Genomic DNA, 9,396 nt, shown 5'->3' with positions numbered 1-9,396 from the left:
TTCACAATTGCATGGAAATGGTAATGCTTCTTTGTTCTCGAAATCCTGCTTAACAGGCTGCCACATTCCTTTTGCAAACACCCAACGCATGTGACTGTGTTGTCACTGTCAACAGCTATTTGAATTTGATCATCCGCCAGGACTATGTTTGTCATCCGTCGGGAACTTTATTTATCATCCGTTGGGAGTCTTGTAGATCATTCGTCGGGAGTCTATCTGCCACTTGACTCTATTTCACTTATACAGCATTACAAGACATCTCATATTTACAATCAATCAACCTATTCTGCATATCAATCTAGTAGTCAACATGACTTAGAAAACCCTACTCAATCTACCTGACTAATACATGTTGTTTGCAGAAATGTGCTACAGTACTTATTTGTTACATAAGCTACTCACTCGATGGATGTCAATTTGTCATCCGTCAGGACTATAAAGTTAATTCATCGGGACTATATTAGATCATCCATCGAGTGCTACAAATTTCACTAAGTTAAATCTACAAAGGTGTTTTGTTTAACTTATCATCAAGTTCACAACATATTCCTAACAATCTCCCCCAATTTATGTCTACTGGAATTGTAGCCATAAATTAAGAGAAACTTGATAATAACAAAACACCCTAAAAATACAGATTAAAAAGTAGTAGATAAAACTGATAAGTGCTACAAAATTTATTGAAAATTGAACAAAGCAAAGTGTACAAATAGTTCTACAATCATTTTCAAGGTGCTCCTCTAGTCTGAGCAGATAATTCTATTTCCTTGATCGTCTGGATTTCTTCCCAAGCTTCCTGTTGTTTTCCTCTATTTGATTCTGGAGTTGTCTGTATAATTCAAGTTCATCAGCTTCAGATAGATCCAGCATTTCTTGCATTTCCAATAGAGTCTCATTGCTAGAGATACTCAATTGATCATCCAGTCTGAATAATCTTCTTACTCCCTTATCATCCATGAATTCCATCAGCCACTAAGGCCTCAAATGCACTCTTTTTCCTGTGAAGGGAATTGATAGAGTTTTTGGTAGTGCGTCTTTGGATTTATTACTCCTTAGCTCTTCAATCTTCTTTAGAACTATTCTCCTTGCAGTCATATTAAATCCAAAGTTCTTCTTGAAGGATGAATAGACCTTTATCAGTACAGATTGGCTTTCTTGAAGAATCCTGTGAAGTGGCCAAGTGATTTCTTTCCCTCCCTTGTACTTGAACACCAGCCTTTCGGGAAGATTTCTGTGAGCATCAATTCCTCTTACTTCTTCCAGTTCATCTAAGTAGAGGTTTATCTCAGAAAACTCCTTGATGTCACAGATGTACAAGAGATCCTCCTTGTTGACTAGGGTCTTGGATCTAAGAGTCACATGCTTCACTTTCTTGATTGCTCTAGTCTTTGTTTTTTTTGGCTTGTTGAAGATAGGTAAGTTGAATTCAGGAATTTGCAGAGTTTTCCAGTCTAATGGCTCATCTTTGAGAATAATAGGCTCACCATAAAAATTCTTAGTTGGATCCACCTTGAATTCTTCATGTACCACTGAGGGCTTGGATGTCTGAGTTGAAGTTATAGACTGTTTGGGAATGTAGTCTTCCATTTCCTCATCACTGAAGTCCAATTTTCTTTTGGAATGGAGCTTGTATCTGAATCTTCTTTTCTGTGGAGGTTCATTTTGCATTTGTTGATTCTGAGCTTCAGTTATCACAGGTGGTTTTTCAAAAATCTCAGTTGTAGATTTGACAGCTTGAAGTTTGGCCAAGATAGCATCTTGCTCCTTCTTTTGTTTGAGCTTCTTAGCATCTAGAGCAGCCTGCTTCTTTTCTTGCTTGATCCTTTATTTTTCTTCCTTCTTAGCTTCTACGAACAGAGGGTGTCCAGCCACCACACAGATTTCTTTTCCATTCTTGTAGATCTTGGAAATTCTCTTCTTTTGAACTGAAGCAGATAGATCTTTGTAAAATGTAATTGACCTTGCCAGCAGCTTCTTTTTATCTGGCCTAGGTGTCTCAAACAAAAAATCCACAGGTTTTTGTCTGAGAACTTTGAGTAATTTCTTTTAGGCTCCAGAATCATATTAGCTTTTGAAGATTTGATGCATGAAGTTTGGCCTTTTTCTAAGTTGCCTAGACTTATTTCATGCACTGAGATATGTTTGACTTGAGAATGGTGATAAAAAGTCTTTTCTGGCTTCTGTAGCTGACAAATTTCTTCTGAATATATGCATCAATCTTCTTCCATTTTTCATCTACTTCCTTCTCAGCTGCTGCTACATCAATCTTTGTCAGTTTGTCATTTGATTCCAGTTTTGCTTCTGCTAGATTGATGAGATTAATGTTATCCATAGCTGGTGGCTTAGTGAAAGCAATTGCTGGCACAATTACTTTGATGACTTGAATGTTGAGCTGTTTCTCCCCCTTACTTGATGAACCTTTCTCCCCCTTTTTGTTAGCATCAAGTTGTTGAGAAGAAGAGAGTTGTGCAGCTACCAACTGTTGGAGCAGCAGTCTGAGCTTCCTGATTAACAAGTATTTTGGCCATTGACTTCTTCACATCAGATTACCTAGAGTCGATGGCCTCAACCTTTCTATTTAAATCAGCTTCTTTCCTCAATTTCTGAGCTATCTCAGTTATGGTGGTTCCAGGAAGTCTAGTGTTATTCTCAAGGAACTAACAATGAGATTTACAGAAGGGGGTTAAATGTAAATCTCAAAACTTTTTAAAGTTTTGAGCAGTTTCAAAGGCTAGATGTATAATGAACAGATGTGTGTGAATTGTTTTAAGCAAGTGCAGACAGATGTATATTCAAAACACAAATGTAAAGAACACAGAAGCTTTTAAAACTTTTCTGGTGGATTTGTTGTGCCACCAGAGATGTGTATTTCAGAAAACCTGTGATACAAAGAATTGTTCACAGCTGCTTCCTCGTACAAACTAGATGATTTTCTCTCTGAATTTTTTAAACAGCTCTTGAAAATTCACACCTAATTACTAGCTGCAACTTGGTTATATATCACCAAGTTTTTCAAGTGAAGACAAAGATAAAATACAATTATAAAATAGTCCTTCACATGTTTTTTCTTCATTTCTCTATCCAATGCAATCTAAGATAATCTTTGAATCTTTGAATACTTCCTTGTTTGCACCAGAATGGAAATGCTGCTTTTTCTTGATTCCTCCAAGAGGCTACCACATTCCAATTGTCTCTGTCAACCCATGTGCCTCTATCAGCTTATGAATTGTCACTATCAACTGCTATGGAACTGAGCATCCATTGAAGTTTTCATCAGTTGGTGGCTTTATCCGTTGATGCTTTAGCAGTTGAAGCTTTATCCGTTGATGCACTCATCCTTTGATGGATGTTATCCGTTGAAGATTTAGAGACATCCGTTGAGGCTTTGTTTCTCATCCGTTGAAGGTCTTTAATTTACTAGTTGATACTACTTCATTTACATAAAATTACAAGGCATGAAATATTTACAATTAGCCCTCCTATTTGCATATCCACTAGTAGTCAACATGACTTATAATTTCCTACAACTTCTAAGAATTATAACTCATTTACAAAGACTGAAATGTGCTACAATACTAAACTTATTTCTAAGTGAAGCTACTCCATCAAAGGATGGCCAAAGTGGTCTTATCCGTTGAGGCTACAAACACTAGTTTTCTACTTAAGTGTTTTGTTTAGCTTATCATCAAACTAGTACACATATATTCCTAACATCTAGCATCCAACCTTGCTATGAAATCATGTTTTACCTTGGAAATTTCTTGCTTCATTTCATCTACACTTTGACTGTGTTGGAGATCTTGAATCTTGTGCAGCTGTTGAGCTTCAAGATGCGCTAAAAGCAACCTTTTTGTGCTGGCACTTGTGGATGCTTGAATGGCTATTTGGGTGTCATGAATGAGCTTGAACAATGTGAATTGAAGATGTGAGTATGAACATTCTTTGGTTAGCATCCTGGAAGGAGTGTCTACATCTCCCCCTATGCTCATGCTGTCTTCCTCATCATCCCCACCAGCAGTCCCAAAAGAGTCTTCAGCCAATTCAAAATCACTGCCAATTGTTGATGGCATAGTAGTGATTGCATCCTTTGCCCTTTGTAGAGAAGCAGTTATATGCACTAGGTTAAGCATCTTTTCAGCCTCCTCATTGCCCTGTCCAGCTAAAGTTTGATAAGCTGGAACAAGATGAGTAAATGTCTCAGCATCCAGGGAGATGGAATCTATGACAGCTTGATATTCTTGCTGAAATAGTCTCTCCCTTTCTGCATCACTGACATTCATTGACTCACTGGAAATGGTGTCCACCCTTATAGCTCCTTTACCTGCATTTCTCTCATGATCTATCTTTTGTTGCATCAAAGGCTCCCCTTGGCTCACCGTCCTCACACCTTCACCTTTCAAGGTGGAAATCCCCTCACTCACTTTTCCAGAACTGAAGAAATGGTCTGTATTGGTTCACTTATTTCCTCTCCTCTTGCCTAGGAGCAACCCAGCCTCTCACTCAATTCACTCCCTGCCCTCAGTCCTAAGAGTGATTGCACTACTACTAAATCATCTGCACTTATGACAATTGATGGGATTTGAAGTTGTGCAGAGAGTACCGACGGATGAGGAACATCCATCAGAATAGTATTTAGGCTAGCCGACGGATGACTGCTGTTAGGCACATCCGTCGGGATACAATCACTACTCGACGGATGAATAGTATCCATCGGGATAGAATAAATGAATTAGTATGGAGTGGAGACTATTGTAGATTCTGTGCAGATTAATGAAAATTTGAGCACAGATGTCTCAATAGACTTGGAAAGAATTGGCAAGTGAGCAACAAATCATCTAAAAGATGATGCTCACTTGCTTGAATTTTTGGCTTCTCCAATAAAGTTAAAGATGGAGAATTTGGAAGTGATGTATGAATCATGTCTACATCCAGTGAGTGTGTGGGTGAATTTGGTGTTTCAGGTGCTTCAATTATCAATGATTTTGGCTGTGACTCCACATTTATTAGAGTCGCATCAAGCTGACTTTGAGATGGTGCAGTGACTGAGTCTTTAGCTCCAGTTTGCTCCAGTTTGCACTGTGTGTGTTTGTTAGGTCACACACACTGTAGAAGGGGATTGAATACAGTTTTTACTACAATCAAATCGAATATAAGAACTCAAGTAAGAGAGAACAGATTTTATTCAACACAATAAACTCTGTTACAATATGGAACTATCCTCTCTCAGTGATGAACAAATTATCACGAGAGCTGCTAGGGTTACAAAGAATAATAACTTCGATTAACATAACACTTTTAGTGTAAACCCTATGCCTGTGTTTATATACTACACAGTTACAAGATAAGTTTTAATTGATATGGAATATAATTCTGCTTCCTAAAATATATCAACTAGTTATCTTTTCTTCCAAGTATTCTACTCTTCATAGAATTCCTTCTTCATGCATATTTCTTTCTGTCTTAGTCTCGATCTTCTTTCCTTTCAATCAGCCGCCTGCCTTATCTGAAAGTCATCTTAAGTCCTGATATTATCTCCTAATAAATATCTTCTGATAACTTAAGTTCTGATAACTTAAGTTCTGATATCTTAAGTTCTGATAACTTAAGTTCTGATATCTTAAGTCCCGACTTCAGTATAAGTACTGATTTCCAGTTAAGTACTGATTTGTCATGTTAGGTAAGATCTGAAAACTAAACACAAATCATATTACACATGACATTACAAAATATATCTAACAGTGTTCCCTATACATCCCCAAGGGTTTTAGATCTTTTCTTTCTGGCATAAGTTTATGGTGAACTTGTGTCCCTAACCCTCTTGGCCTGTGCTCCTGGTTGGGAGCTTGTTTCAATAGTAACATCCTTTTGGGAGGATGAAACTAGAATTGAGCTGATTTCCTTATTAACAACCATAATTTGTTGGAAAACTGTGGTGTGGCTAGGCTTGGGTACACTAATCTCACCAGCCTTATCCTTAGGGTTTCTTTGATTTTCACCCTGTCCCTCACCGAACTCATTCTCCTTCACACTCCCGTCTTTGTGTTGGTAGATTTTGCAACTGGTTTCTTTTGAGAGAAACCAGAGGGGGCTTTTTTTGTTTTGGATTGTAAAGGTTTTGTTTTGGTAGCTTGAGTAGCATCTGTTGGGTCAATGACACGGATGTCATAGCTACACTTGACGGCAAAGAAATTTGTGAGGTTGAAAGAGTAGTAAAAGTGGTGTTTACCTCACTTACCTGAGGTCCCCCCATGATTGGAAAGTAGAAGAGGGGCACCTCTTTGTGGTGACTTGCTCTGTTGAGATCTACAATGATTCTCCTTTCTTGAACCCAACAATTCAGTTTGTTGGTTGGGTTCTCAACAATAATATTCTCAATAAGATGGTTAGCAAGCATCATTAAGAATCTAGCATAATAGACACTTTTACCTCTCTTATTAAATTCCCCTAACTTATAACCTAACTCAAACATGATCATGTCACTGAAGTTAAAGTACTTATCAGTAACTAGCATATAAAGCATGTTAAGCATGGCAATGTTAACAGAATCAAAATTACTCACTTTACCAGAAAATACTTTGGTAACTACATCACACACATAACTCCATTCTTTTCTTAGACTTAGTCTCATAATCTCACTTAATTTAGGGGTAGGGAGAGCATAGCCAATAGAATTAAGCATGTTAACTAAATCAGTATCAGTGTGTGGAACAGTAGTAGTGTTTTCAGGAATTTTAAAGCAAGCTTGAATTGTATCATTGTTAATGCAGAACTGCTTACCTTTGAGAGTGAAAGTTATGGTCTTGTCAGAAGATTGGTACACAACAGTTGTCCATATCTCCTCCACAACTTCACAGTAGATTTTGGGTGATTCCAACATAGCATAACTGAGTTTACAGCTCTTCACAAAGTCCATCATTTTGTGAAAATCTCCAGATTGTGGAATCTCCTTGTTCACAAGAGCTACGAAGTTGTTCTTTTCATTGATGAATCCAGACTGGGACATGATTTTGACTACTGGTGCTATTGTTAAAGTATGGAAATTTGCAGAGAGATTATTTGCTTTGGAGAAGAAAGGAGTTAGAGCAATTGATTTGAGAATGATAAAATAATAGAATAAAAATGAATTCTGCTTTTATACTATCTCAGAAATAAACTGTCAAAATAATATAGTGAAATAAAGTAACCAATCAAAATAGCCCAAAATAGCCGTTTAAAATAAATAAACTGTCAAAATTCTGCCAATTATCCGTCGTGTTATACTTACAAACTATAAGCATACCTGATGGATAATGTTCAGAGTTTTAACGGCTAAGATTGAGATAATTCGACGAATGAGAATAAAACAATTATCCGTCGGGTTATAAAATAATCCAGAAAAGTAATTGATTTTTATTAATAAATACTATTTCGACGGATGATCAAACTCGATGGATAATGAGCATCCGTCGGAGTGTAATTTTGACTTGGCCAAAATTTCATCCAAAACAGAATAATCAATTAAGTTTCTGGCTGCATTATAACCTGCAAAAATATCGAAAATGTTTCAAGAATAGTTAAGCATACCTAACTCACTTAACAACATTGAAAAGGTTGATTCATCAAGTGGCTTGGTAAAGATATCCGCCAGCTGCTTTTCACTTGGAACAAAATGAAGTTCCACTGTACTATTCATCACATGTTCCCTGGTGAAGTGGTACTTGATGTCTATGTGCTTTGTCCTTGAATGTTGTACTGGATTTTCAGTGATGGAAATTGCACTTGTGTTATCACAGGAATGAGAATTTTGTCCACTTGTAGGCCATAGTCCAACAATTGGTTTGTCATCCACAAAATTTGTGCACGGAAACTACCAGCAGTAATATATTCAGCTTCAGCTGTAGAAGTAGAAACTGGATTTTGCTTTTTACTGAACCAGGACACAAGCTTGTTCCCTAGAAATTGACAGGTTCTTGTTGTACTTTTTCTGTCTATTTTACAACCTGCATAATCTGCATCTGAATAACCAGTTAGATCAAAACCAGAATTTCTAGGGTACCAAATGCCAAGTTTTGGTGTTCCCTTGAGATATCTGAAAATTATCTTTATAGCCACTAAGTGAGATTTTCTAGGATCAGCCTGAAATCTAGCACAAAGACAAGTAGCAAACATTATATCTGGCCTACTAGCTATTAAGTACAGAAGTGAGCCACACTTGAAACAAGCCAAATCAGGCTTCCTTACTCCACTTGGACATTCTGAAGAATAATGCCCCTTCTGGTTGCACTTAAAACACGTTATATCCAGCTTATTACACCTCCACGGGTGTCTCTTTCCACAGTTCCTGCATTCTTGCATCTGGGGTCTGCTATCCTTCCCTGGTTGTCCAACTTTCTGGAAACGGTTCTTCTGAGCTCCATTATCGGGTCTAAACTTCTGGAACTTTTGGTTCTGACCTCCACCATTCTTCCCAAACTTCCCTCTGAACTTTGAGCTTCCTTGCTCTTGCTCAGAGCGTTCAAACTTCCTCTTTCTTCCTTCATTTTCCCTTCCGGCAGCTTCCCGCTCACCTTCCACTATCATTGCTTTCTCAACCAAAGCAGCATAATTCTTAATTTCCAACATTGTTATATGACTCCTAATCCACGACTTAAGTCCCTGTTGGAACCTCTTAGCCTTCTTCGCTTTCGTATTCACATACTCGGGTACAAATCTAGACAATTCTGAAAACTTCACCTCATATTCCGCTACTGACATTTCCTCATGTCTAAGATCTAGAAATTTCATCTCCAATTGATCTTGCATATAGCTTGGCAAATACTTTTCTAGAAACATCTCAGTAAACTTCTCCCAAGATAAGTCTTTGCCTTCCAACAACGCCTTAGAAGACTCCACCGGAAACTTGCTTCATCTTTCAGATAATAACTTGCGTACTGAGCTTTCTTATCATCCTTAACTTCTGCTAACTCGAAGGCTTTTTCCATCTCTCTCAACCACGACTGCACTTTAATCGGGTCTGGCAAACCTAAGAACTCTGGAGGATGAACAGATTGAAAGTGCTTAAAGTTTCCAACTTTAGAGGCCACAGGTTGTTGCAAAAGCTGAGCAAGTCTGCTCATCATAGTGGTTTCTGGGTTTATTTCTGGGTCCTGAGTGGGAATTTCTTCTTCTTGGTGATCTGGTGAGTTGGCCATTTCTTACAAACCTGATTGAGCAATTATTTAGCAATATGATGGCATGGCATGTATAATAACAGTTTTTATGAAATCTCTTTTGTGGGTTTTAAGTTTTACCCAATTTGCACATGCAATCCTATTACTACATAATTCTCATATCAGTGTTGTTTTATCATGGCACAAAACAAGGTTTTATGAACTTTAAAACATGGTTGTATGAAAATATGGTATTGTGAACAGTTTA

This window comes from Apium graveolens, chromosome 7 (genome assembly GCF_009905375.1).
Source record: "Apium graveolens cultivar Ventura chromosome 7, ASM990537v1, whole genome shotgun sequence".
Taxonomy (NCBI): Eukaryota; Viridiplantae; Streptophyta; class Magnoliopsida; order Apiales; family Apiaceae; genus Apium; species Apium graveolens.
This window is presented reverse-complemented; position numbering follows the sequence as displayed.